Source organism: Ambystoma mexicanum, chromosome 7p (assembly GCF_040938575.1).
Source record: "Ambystoma mexicanum isolate Mex_15411 chromosome 7p, UKY_AmexF1_1, whole genome shotgun sequence".
NCBI lineage: Eukaryota > Metazoa > Chordata > Amphibia > Caudata > Ambystomatidae > Ambystoma > Ambystoma mexicanum.
The window spans coordinates 105,915,396-105,928,632 of NC_090939.1; the positions used below are offsets into that span (position 1 = coordinate 105,915,396).

General features: G+C 43.9%; 1 protein-coding gene across 4 annotated transcripts in view; it reads left to right on the forward strand.

Moving 5' to 3' along the window:
* The window catches only part of ZDHHC23 (zinc finger DHHC-type palmitoyltransferase 23), a 317,223-nt gene that overhangs the window by 189,198 nt on the left and 114,788 nt on the right, over nt 1-13,237 (forward strand). The gene's annotated exons all lie outside the window — the stretch shown is intronic.

Genomic DNA, 13,237 nt, shown 5'->3' on the forward strand with positions numbered 1-13,237 from the left:
AGCTGAGGGCTGTCGGGCTAGCCCTGAAGGCTTTTCTGCCGACTGTGCGAGGGAAGATTATCCTGATCCTGACGGACAACACTGTGGCCATGCACTACCTCAACAAAAAGGGGGGCAGGGTCACTTCCTCTGTGCAAGGAGGTGATGCAGCTCTTGTTCTGGGCAATCCAGCAGGAAGTTTAGATCTCGGCAGTTCATCTGGCCTGAGACGAAAATGAGACAGCGGACTCTCTGAGCAGGCAGAGCGCAATCTCTCACGAGTGGGAGTTGGCTCAGGAGATTCTCCTGGAGATCTTCGCCCTTTGGGGGACCCCTCAAGTGGATCTCTTCGCCTCCAGTGTCAACCGGAAGTGCAAGAGGTTCTGCTCGCGGAAATTTCCTCCAAAAGGAGCCTTAGGAGACACGTTTGTGGTGGAGTGGTCATTCCCACTGCTGTACGCGTTTCCTCCAGTCCCCGTCATCCCGCAAGTACTGCGGAGGTTACGGAGGTTCGGTTCCCGGATGATCCTCATTGCTGCGGCGTGGGCCCGTATGATGTGGTACCCGGACCTTCTTGACTTGTCCATCTGCCCTCCACGTCGTCTTCCCTCTGCTCTCATGGGAGGGGGTCAGGTTCTCCATCCAGAGGTCAGATCCCTCAACCTTCACGGTTGGTTTCTGAAAGGTTGAGGTATAAGGATTGGGACCTCCTTGAAGATGTGATGGAGGTGTTGCTCTCGGCCTGACCCTGTACCGTTGGCGTAAGTTCTGCGACTGGTGCAGGGTTAAGAATGTGGATAGTTTTGCATGTGACATTCCCATGGTTCTGTCTTTCTTGCTTTCTTTGGCCCACAGGGGCTTGCAAATGGGTACCGTTAAAGGTTACCTGGCGGCACTGTCCATAGTGTTCCTATTTTAAAAATTCCTTTAATTTCTCAGTTTCTGAAAGGGCTCACTAATGTGTTCCCTCCGTCACCTTTCCAGGTGCCCGGTTGGGATTTGAACCTTGTTCTCAAGTTTCTCAAGTTTCTGATAGGTGCTCCGTTTGAGCCTTTGCATTTATGCCCTTTGAGACGGTTAACTCTTAAACTGTATTTTTAGTTGCGGTCACCTCCGCTCGCAGAGTGAGTGAGTTACAGGCACTTTCAGTTAAGCCACCCTTCACTGTGTTTCATAAGGACAGGGTTGTCCTTAGAGTTCGTCCTTCCTTTCTTCCGAAGGTGGTGTCGGAATTTCATTTAGGCCAGAAGGTTGTTCTTCCGGCGTTTAATCCTCCTCCACATCCTGGTAAGGAAGAGGGAGAGGCTCCATAGGCTTGATCCTAGGAGAGCGTTGAGCTTTTATATTTCACGCATGTCCCGGGTCAGAGTGGACAATCAACTCTTCATCAGTTACACTGGAAAGCGTTTGGGACAAGCTGTGACGAAACAGACTGTCTCGCTGGATTATTTTGGCTATCTCTGAGTTACCGATTGGCGGGTAAGGACTCACCGGTAGGCTTGCGGGCCCATTCTACCAGGGGTATGGCTGCCTCTACTGCCCTACAGAGGGGTGTTCCTATTCATAACATCTGTGATGCAGCCACCTGGGCTTCGGTACATACTTTTGTACGCCACTACTCGCTCGATTCCATCCGTGGGCAGGATCTGGCATTTGGCAAGGCGGTCCTTTGCTCTGCAATTTGATTGGGCTTTCTAAATTTCTTTTGCTAAATTCTTTTCCCACCTCCTTACGTTGGTACTGCTTTGGGAGTCTGTCATAGATATGGAATACGTTGGAGGACCCAATCCCCTCTTAGTTACTCTCTTACCTGGTAACGTTCTTTCGATGGGATGGTCCGATGACGTTATTCCGTATCGCTCCCTCCCTGCCTTCCCCGCTACAGAATTTCTTATGCGATTGCAGCTTACATTTCCGCAAGGCTTTCTGTGGTTCTACTGGCAGACGATTGGTGCCACAAGTTCTGGGAAAAAAGTACAACTGAGGCTACGGGCGTCGTGCATCCTACTTATAACACCTGGTGACGTCGGCCGTCGGAGGAGGTCCTCGAGGACGGAGTATCGACGTCATCGACGCAGGATGCAGACGCCGAAAGATTTTCCGAAGCAGCACAGCTGTGGTGATTATTGTCATAGATATGGAATACGTCGTCGCACCATCCCATCGAAAGAACGTTACCAGGTAAGAGTAACTTGTTCTTCTGTGAGGGAGGCATTAATGATGAGGAGCACGTTGAGCGCAGGGCCTGTCAATTTTTTAATGATTGAGGTTGGGATTATTTCGTCAGAGTAGGAAGTAGGTTTCAGGGAGGCAATCATTTGTACGAGATAAGGGGCAGAGAGAGGAAATAATTCGGTCCAGCGGGGCAGCGTGTGTGCTGCAGTGCAGGGTGTGATTTTGCTGAGTGGTTGATTCTGTGGTCGCTAATTTTTGTCAATTCCTTTGATAAATGTGTTGATTCCATTGCATTGTTCCGGACTTGCTGGTACCTCTGAGTCTGGTAAGGGTTTGGTACCAATCTTTACTTCAAAGAGGGATTTGCTCCTGTTAGAGGCTCCTGAATGGTGGTGAAGTAGTAAGCAGCTTTGCCCTTGGTAATCCAAATCCTACGGTTGGCACCGAGAGATTTGAGGTTGGTGAGGTCTCCCGGTTATGGTTTTTGCACCACGATGACTCTAGGGCTCTGTTTGTTGGAGTCTAGCTCAGGGGTGAACCAAGGGGCGGATGGATGGCTTGGTCTTAGCCCGGCTGGTGTTGAGGGGTGGCATGAGTGTCCACCAGTTTCACGGCCGGGTTGTTGAATAATTCTAGGAGGCCGAAGGCATTCCCTGTGGTGGGGAAGTCTGCAAAGTTTGCTTCTAGTCATTGACTGGGAAGGTTTTGAATGAGCAGCGTTGAGTGAGGGGGCATTTGTCTGGTCTTTGTGGGCCCTAGTCGAGTGGGTGGCAGATGTAGTTGACTGGTGTGGGTGACGGGGGCTCGCTGTTAGTGGGTACCCCTGAGTAGGGTTGGTGTGTATTTGGTGGGTGTAAGCTGAGTGATATATGCAGGTGAGTGATTATACCCGTGATGTGATGCTCGCTTGTATCAGGACCCTGGCCAGGAACATGTTAGCATTTTAATGCTGAAGGTGTGTGGTTGATGCGTACTGTTATGGTGTGCATCATTCCCCAACCTGCCCTTTATTGGGCACCCTCAGTCTCGGAATATTTATTCCCACATCATTCTAGTTAACATTGCTGATTTGCATCTCTGCTTGGGAACGGTGCACCTAAGAATGTGCACGCTTTTAGCTTGCTAACATTTAGGATGGGATTGTCTCCAGTAGAAAGCAAACTCAACCATATATGCCCCCCAACCGACTTTCCAGGAGAGCACGATTTGCAACGCTTTGATTACAGCACAAAAATAACAGATGCCAACTTTTCTGAGATGCGACGAGTAGGACAATTAAGCCCTTCAGTCCCTCCCTCATGATCCCATTAGGGGCCCGGTGGACTGGGTGGTGATAGTTTGCTATTGCATCGCTGGGGAGGGAGTAGTCCTTTACGGAGTGCTATGCAAAAATGTTTTGGTCATTAGAAAAATGTTCTACAGTCAGTGAAGTTGTGGGATGTTTTTATCCATGCATCCGAGCCCTACCTCAAAACTGTGCAGTACTGACATGGAAAACATCATGATGGCCAGAGCTTCCCAGAAAATGCACAGGGAATGGCAATGCTGATTGCCAAAAGCAACCTAGAATTGTGGGGAATTCATTTTCTTAAATCCCAAAAATGGGTGCATTACCAGTACTCAACACTATCAGAAATGAGTGACCTACTTTGAGTGTCACATAGGTTGCAATTGTTTAAATGTCATAGTTTAAACTTAGAATCAGAATTTTAGCTGCATATGTAAAAAATGGTTAGTTTTATTTGAATGCAGAAAACTGGGTAACTAAAAGTGACATTAGCTGGGGCCTGGCTTAAGGAACTGAATTCTGCCCACCAGCTACCCCCGACAGGAGTTGAGACTTGCACAACAGCTTTGTTCCCAGGCCTAGCTGCCTTTTGCTGTTCCCACCAAAAGGGATATGACACTTCTCTGATTGAATTACCAAGGGACTGCTAGAGACTAAACATAGGACCCAGGCAGAGGGTTTATTGAAGTGGCCATAAATGGCTTCCTCTTGAACAATGGGCCTTCCAGGGCCCAGGCAGATGGTTTATTGGTGGACCGTAAAACAGCTTCCTCTTGGCAGAAGCTGGGAGGGACAGGGCTTCTGAGCCTGGCAGAAACTGGACAAACTGGTTTCTACACCATGTGACTTGGGAAACCACACCCCTGTAGCCAGAATATGGTTTTAGAAAAAGATGAATAGCTCATAGTACGGACTTGTCATAATTATTTAAATGATACCATAATTCTTGTTATTTTTCTGCCCACATTTTAAGAGGTTTTTAGAATCGGTGGTATGATCTGGGGGCAAACTAGCAGTTAAGAGGGTATTACTTAAAATGTCTGCATGTGAAAAGTCTGATACTTCATCAATTAATGCCTGCATGCCTTGCACACATTTGGGTAAATTTGAGTAAGAATCTGATATTGGTAACCTGACCAAAAAGTGAAATATGTTGCCATTTCCCAATGCAAGCTCTCAGGAAGAGCAGATTTGAACAGGGTATATCTCATGTGATATGTGATGGGTGCATGTAATTTCAAACCACTGTGTATCTATGAAATATGTCTTTTTGAGAAAATATAGATTGTGTTTAAAGTTGACAGGGGTGGGTTCTCTGTATCATAAACAGACCTCATCATGATGACACTTCATTTCATTCCCCCAATCAAGGGGAAGAGGATGAAGTGGCCAATGACAAGTGGAGAGGGGTAGGGCCTAGGAAGCTAGCCTCTCCACCCATTTTCAAAACACATAAAAGCAGACAGTCAGGACAGATAGGGACATTCAATTCCATTTGCTGCAACGCGCTCTGCCGGACCACACAACATCCAGAAGATACTAGATTCAACACTTAGACTTTAAAACTCCAAAGAACTTGATTCAGAACTCAAAGCAAGGTCCTAAACCCACAAACTGAGAACTCTTCTCAGTGGGCCTCAGCATCCAGCAAACCTAACAGCGATAGCAGCATCCAGGAGCTGTGCAGATCAGCGCTGGGTCCAGAGAAAGCTGTGCAGAAAGATCCAGAAGCAGTGCTGTACCCAGAGAAAGCAGAGCAGTATCCAGAACCAGAGGCAGAGCAGAGCTGACCCAGACCGCTGTTCGCAGAACTAGAGAGCTGACCCAGACGCTGTGCGCAGAGACCGTCCGTGGCGAGTGAAGAAAACCTGACCAGATCCATGGCGAGGCCCATTCTATTTCTAAATATATTGTGAGTACTTAGCTGAACTGTGCAGAACCAATCTCTTAGTTAAAATAATATAATTCAATCTATTTTAATCTAACCAGAACTGCCTCCTAACTATCACCTGTCATTTTGCAAAGCTGTCACCTGTCATTTTGCAAAGCTGTCACCTGTCATTTTCTAGTGGCTAGCTGTCACTTGTCACTTTGAACTTTTAAAATTTCAAATCTGAAAAACGACCTTTACCATATCGCTCATATCTCCGTGACCGTTTGTCTTAGAGACTTGCAGTAACTTTCCTCTGAAAGCTGGGAATCTTGGCTTTTCAACGAACCTAGAACCGTATTCCTACCCCCTATACTTTTGCCGCAATCGCGAAAAACGCACTCGCGAATTTGCCGCGATTTGCAAATTTCTCCACGTGTGAAAACAGCAGCTTCCTTGCTTTCATTTGCCAAAAATTCGTTTAACATTGCTAAAGTAAGCCTGAACTAATTTAAACCAACTAATCCTCAACCTGAACCTCCAGAGGGAATTAAAATCATTTTAGCACATTTTCCAATATATTGCTATCACATATAAAAGCATTTTGGGCCTGTGTTTCAAACTTCTGTAGTCTAAGCTTGCTGGGGTGAACTGAATTACATTTGATTGCATTTCTGAGAACTGTGTGCTTTCCTTCCATTTCCTTGCATTGCATAAAGGGGGAGGGGATTGCCAGAGAAAAGTGATTACATTGTTTTGTTGAAATCATATTGAGTATTTTCTGTATTGCATTTTCATTCAACATTACATCCATCTGAACTTATATAAAGTATTCTCTACCACCTTATTCTTCTGTTCCTATTCACAAGTGTGCTGGTGCCAGACTATCCATTATTGATTACTGCTCAGATTAAGTGTGATATTCAATTATTAATTATTATAAAGTGTGATATATATATCGATTGTTTAAATTATCAAATAAACCTTTTAAACTTGCAAAACAGAACTACTTCTTGGCTCAGTGGGGTCAGGGGGATTCCAAGAGAGGGGTGTTATATAGGGGTAGTCATCCAGAACGCATGAACTGGACATAAAGATATATCAATAAGGGTTTTCATTCAGTATTCTAGACTAGGCGTTGACTTAGCTGTAGTGTTGAATTGAATCCTCTTACAAAGTCTTGAGAAATCATTGCTAAAGGGAACTTGTCCAAAATGGGAAAGTGTCAATAACAAGTAGCAGCAGTTGAGAGTGGAGAAGGTCTAGCTGTAGGGGTGCATTAATTGCATTGTAGCAAAAGATTACCCATTCTTCTGTCAGGGATAAATGTAGAAACGTACGTAAGTGAAATACATTATTTAGCATTCTCTTTAGGGACACTAGCAAAAGAAAAGATGGTGCTTCTTTGACCACTATACCGGGTATTTGAGTGCTCTCCCCCAAAGATTTTTCGTGTAATCAGTGCTCCTTCTCTACCAAGCTGTCACAAACTAGTGCCAAACCTGGAAAGTCAATATTGAGAAAAGTTCTGAAAAGATGCACTGAAAGATATTTTCACACTCTTAACTCCTCGAGATGCATTAGCTTTAGAGTTGTCCTGCAAGGCTTACAGCAGGAAAATTGGTAGTTTTTGGGCAAGACAAAATATGGTATGTTGGCCAATTGCAGTGCATCTACCTGTGATGTGATGTGGTGAGTTTAGGGCCCTTGAGAATTTAGATGGGCATATTGTAATAGTCAGTTTAGTCTTGCAAGCTGTATTGGGAACAGAGAGGATGGTGTGGTATGAGGAGTTGACGCAAAGTATGTTCGGCTCCCTAGCATTCAATGTTCGAATTCATTTGTTTGTGCTCTGATTCCCTATTCTCATCTCACATGAGGGTCCGTGACATCGTATCTCAAGACCAGATGCAAACTCATCTTGAGTGGGACCTATGCACTTATTGTCCATTAATTATACCAACTGGGCTAAAAAAATCCAAGTTGCAAGGTACTAGCCAGGCATAGAAAGTCACTCACTACCTCCATTTTCCACTTACAAACGACACACCATTTCCTACTTGCCAAGAATCAATGATTACAAGCCACTGGCTATTGGGGAGTGCAATTTTCGAAGTATGATCCCAGCAAATCTGACTTCTGTCCACCGTTTGCCATTTACACCATCTGTTCCCTTTCACATATTCTGTCAACTCTGGACTTGGCTGCAATGGACCACACAAGCCAATTGGGTTCGAGGCAGTCATCCGGTAGGCGCTCTACAAGACCACTTTACCTTATCATTAATAATCTGGCTTTCAATTTGCGAAAGTAAACCATATTCCAGCGTAAATTGGCTACAAGCCTCTGTCGGTGAAACACTACGGTGGTAGCTGAAACTTAATATATAAGTACTTTCTTAGATCTATCTTGGCTCTCTCCTATTGTGTCCAGAAACTTTAACCAAATAGTCAGACAACCCATGATGTTGATAAACTATCCATTGGAAATCTTGCCATGGAAAATGTCAACAGTAGATATTGACTCAAATTTGCACCTCAACTGCAATCAAGTACTTTTCACTAAATATTATATTACTGAAGTTTAGAACAGCAGATAACAGCAGTAATAAAATATATGGGGAGGTCTTTTTAGGAGTCGGAACATAAAACTTCTCTTCAGGCAAGATTTTCACATGGAACTAATGATAATCCCCTTGGTTATTCATCACATGTCCCAAGCTGACACTATGTTCCATCGCTGATGATCTGTAACTTTAACCATTAAGCATTGCCCCTTTCCGCAATGCCTTTTCCGTAGCTCACGCCTTTACTTTGTGAAATGTTCGGACCCTGATCTGAAGCAGAGTTGCTGTCTTGTAACCAGCTCTCAAAAGTAGGACTTGCCTCCTTTATTATTCAGTAACGCTTGCCACTGAACCACTTTTGAATGTTGCCTCCCTATTCCTGTGAGATGAGTTTCCTGTAAGAGCACCTCATTGCATTTGCCAGTTAAATAATGGATTGTGTTCTTCCCTATAACCTTTTTCTGGGAACGCATTATCTGTGTAGGCTGATCAAATCATCTATAATTTAATATCTGATGTCCATTTGAGGTTTTATCGATAAGCTCCGTGTTTGACTGCATTACATTATATATTTCAGTGTAGTGTGATGCAACCCTTCTCCATTTCAAGCAATGCTCAAAGCGAGTGCAAAGACCAATCGAGCAAGGCCCCCATCATTGAGTGTTTGCCACCCTTGAGTACTGGTAAACCTTTCTGTAGGGGTGCCAAGCACCCATTAATCGCCATGTAAGAAAACAAATCTCCAATTAAATCTGAAAAGTGAGTTGGTGTAAAATAAAGGATATATATTTAGGTTATACTTCTCAGCAATCCAATCCTCTTAACCCTCTGCGACGCACTTGCACTGTTGTTGCCTTCCCTGTATTTGCAACCCCTGCAACATCCAGCCATGTTCAAACTTTCTAAAACTCTGCAGTTCATATTTTATTTTGGTGTTTTGTAAGGGGCAGACTTGCAGCAGTATCGCTTCAAAGCTCCAGTGAAATATATTCTACAGTACAAAACATGATTAGGAGGTGTAAGGGTGCAGAAGGAGACTGACGCAGATGGCGTGGTGATTGCGATAGACATTTTAGTCATAAAAATAAAACCTAACTTTCCCTATCTCTAAGAGGGGTTTCCCTGACTCAACTAAAGTGCTAATGGGTCTGTCAAAATGTCCTTGTAAATTAAAGAGTCCACCGTTGTGGCCATCGCTAATTCGGTCTGTTCCTAGTTCGTGCCCGCCCTCAAGCAGGATCCGAATCTCCCACGTTGGAGATTCCCTGCACCTGCCGCTTCCTCTGGCTGGGCTCGACAACGTGTTTAGTCCATTGTTGGTTTTTATCTGTTTCTTCAATGTGCTTTCGTGGACAACTAGAATGATCACCCTGGTTTCCGGTAGCATTCTTCATAGTTCTGCATCTCCTCCTCGCCTCAGTCCTTATCACATCACACTATTGGGTAGTCTGGACTCTTCCTCATCCCAATAGGTGTTAGACTAATGGACCTGCACATATTTAGGACATTAATTATTGTGTTGCGCTGTACAGTGTGGTTGTGGAGGTTGCTAATTGCTGTGGATCGTATGGGTTATAGCTGTCTATATGAAACTGTACTGTCGTGAATGCAGGCTTTCTGTTTAGGACAGTGGTCGAAGTGAGCGGGAGCGGTTGGGAAAGGCGCTCCTCTACTTTTTTAAATTAAGTTTTACTGTTCCTATACTTTTATTTTACAAAGAAACCGTTCTGGAATGGTTTCATTTTAAAATACAAGTTTAGGAAGCAGTAGGAAAGTTTGACTTTCAGTGCACTGCACTGAATATTCCCTTAGAGCAGGTACATGCGTGTGGGGGTTTGTATTGTGCATGGGAGGGGTTGTGCAATGGGGTTTGTGGGAAAGGCCAGCAGGAAACATAGTTCCACTACTTCTTTTCATGCACTTTTACCACTGGTTTAGGGTTCGAGATTGGTGGTAAAATCGCTGTAGGTTTAGAGGAGGGTTTATCCAGTGCCCATGGCCCAACACTTAAAGAGATCTCTCTCTTGAACTTGTGAACTTTTAGATCATTGTTCTATGTGGACCTTAACACTCTCCCAGAGGTGTGTTTGGTTAAGCTGGAGTTTAGGTATTTGGGTCTGCTGTTTTCTAATGAGAAAGAAAAGCGGCAGAGGACTTCATGTAGAATTTCGTTCTTTGTTGGAATGTGTGCATGTATACGGAAATTAAACCCACAACTCTTTAGAGTACAGAATAGGAATAATGAATGGATACATTGATCAAAACATAAATGCATTTATAAGCCATTCAGAACTTCTTGAAATATGAACAATTTTTTTCTGGATGCATAGATTAACAGAAATGACTGTTTCAATGGTAGACTAGAGCTAAATCACAAATCAGACCTAGTTTATGGCCTATGCCTTTTTCATCAGCGGACATTTCAGTGGCGACTCGTCCATAATGGCGAAGGGGTGCTGACCCACCCACCCACCCACCCACCCAATCGCCCAACACGGAGAAGCTGAGTTACTGTTTCAAAGGGAAACAGTTTCCCTTTGACTGTTCTGTTCCCCAGTGCATGTGTCCAATGGTCCATACAAGGCCGGGAGCATTTTACTTCCCGGGCCTTGCACGTCCCATTGGACATGCAGCCTGGGAAAGTGCACCTCTGTGCGTAGGTGCTCTCATGCACCTGCCCGCACATTCAGAAAGTCTGGAGCGGCGACCTTAGGCACTATGGCTCCTCCATGCATGTGCAGGAACCAGGAAGTGCTGTGTGCTTCCTGTTTTGTGCACAGGAGCCGAGGGCCCTTGTCAAGGGAGGCGATGACACATCGAGCAGCAGCATTCCGACCAGGACTGAATTGAAGTGTAGAAATTGAATGGTATTTTGTACGGTTGGTTGCATGCACATGTGAATGAACAAGTGTACATGTCGGAATGAACGAGGGACGCGTGTGTGCACGTGCCTCTGCCTCCTTGGGGCGCTGATTTGGAAGGGGAGGGTGGGGTGAGTTATCATTTTTTACTGGACATCTATGATAAAGCAAGCATGGTAGGTGTTTTTACATGGCCAGACTGGTGTTTTGGCACAGCCAATCTAGCAATAGGTTCTCACTGGCATAACATTTTGGTTTTTACTGGTCCTTCTATGGTAAACAAGTTTTATTTCGAGCCTAGACTGGCCTTCGTTATTGCTGCCATGGACATGTTTTCTTGTGCATGGTATTTTTGATGGAAAAGCCAAATGTATATACTTACATGGGGATGCTGGCATATATTGGCAAAGCCAGCTTGAACATGTTTTCTTTTAGTATCATTACCAGCATTATGTGCAAATTAAACAGGAGAACGCTTTTATATGGGAATACTGGCATATATTGGTGCAGACCGCATGGAAATGTATGGACACAGCCAGCGTGAAAATGTTTTTTATACCGGCATATATTGTGGGGAAGGGCAGCATGAAAATGCGTTGGGCGAAATACTCGAGTGCACTGTTCATGACTTGCATCTATTGGATTATTTCATGAATTACCCTACAAAACTGATTGTTTAAATGGGAGAGGGGCAAGAGTTTTTGATGACTGTTTAATGCAGCGGTATACAAATGGTAGGTCGCACCACCAGTCTGAATTTTTTTTTTTTTAAAACCCTGTTATCCAACCTCAAAACTTTGCTAACCAGCTTATTCCAATATATGGAATGGCACTATTCCATGTAATGACAGGTGTTACTTAATAGCGCGTTCTGCTTACTAGAGTGTCAGAAAACAGAGACTATACTATAATCATCTTTGCGTTAGTGGCCTCCCTAATACCCTATTGTTTAACTAGCCCTGCTTTGCCCTCCCAGTCTTTGAGCAGTGACGTCCAGTCCAAAAGCTAATCAGCATCCAAGTGCACTCACTCACAGCTGCCTTCTTCTATCAGAAGAAATCTTTGTGTACCATTGATGCAGAAGCGTGTGCAAGGTGATATACACGTTTTCGGAAACATAAACCGCTAGGAATCGGGCAACAGTACTGCACTTAAAATCATGGAGACATGTGTTTTTGCTAAATTGTTTTCTGAAACATTTGTGTCCCTTCATATTTTTTACAGATGTTTCGCAATTTACCCAATTTAAAAAAAAAAAAAAAAAGCATGCTCTAAAATGCAGTATTTCAACCCAACATTTTAAAACATGTCCTGGGGTGGAGGAACCCCTTCCTCAAACCCTCTTCGATTGGTTCGGGCTTCCTCGATACACTCGGTCTCTATGGCATATCGGGGAGAAATATTTACGCCCCTCCACTTAAAAAATTCACCAGCCACCACTGGCTCTGGGACTGTGCTTGGAACAGGGTGGGGAGAGCCCAGGCTCGGTGGTGGGGAGGATTCCATTAGTGAGGAGCAAGTTTACAAACTGGGGTGGTGTATATAGGAGCTGCTGTGGGCCCTGAACCTGCATGTAAAGTTAAGAGGAATTGAGGGAAGGGATAACACAAGACATATGAAAGTTGGTCTTGCAACACATTTTCATTTAGCAGACACAGTAAACCGATTTCTCTTCACTGCAGTAAAACTGTAGTCGTTTGACTAGGTCTATGCTCCATGTAATACTATGAAAACCCTAACCTGCACACATTTTGCAACTTCTTTACTGGGTATATATGCATTATTTAAGTACTCTTTGTGAAATCTCAACACATTTTGAGATGGTGATGTCACCATCGTAGAAAATGCTGTAATTTTACAGCGTACTTAATAGAATCGTGATAAAGTTGTGGGATCGATCTCTATAGGTGCACTGGTCACCACTCTAGAAATGAACGTGCAATTTCAGAAATATTGTTAAGATTACTCGGCTGCGAGAAGAACCAGCTCCCTCAAGCTTCCCACAAGGCTTGTAAGTAGAAATGCACAAATTAAATGGTTCGGGGATTATCTTGCGCTCAAAGCAAAAACTACTATTCAAATTAGTACATTGTCCATCCAAATTGTGGCAAAGTTCTCAGAGATTCAACTTCATGGTGAATTATGTTTATTCTTCAAAGGTAGAAAAAACAGCCGACACGCGTTTCGACCCCTGGTCGGTATCAAGGCTGTACAAGTACAAAGCAAACATATTATTGTAACAGTGTCTTCCCAAAATCATTGGACCTGTAGCAATCATAACAAATGATAACATACTCAAAACATGACATAAAAATTGTTTCAATAAAACATTAATAAACCATACCATATGATGTCACACATCAGGCCAGGGATGGAGTGATGGAATCATTTGTAGATGAGAATTAAAGAAGAAAATAAAATTGGAATAAAAAAATAAAAGTAAAAAGGAGAACAGAAAAAAGGGGAAAACACCATTAATTCAGTATTCAATAATATTG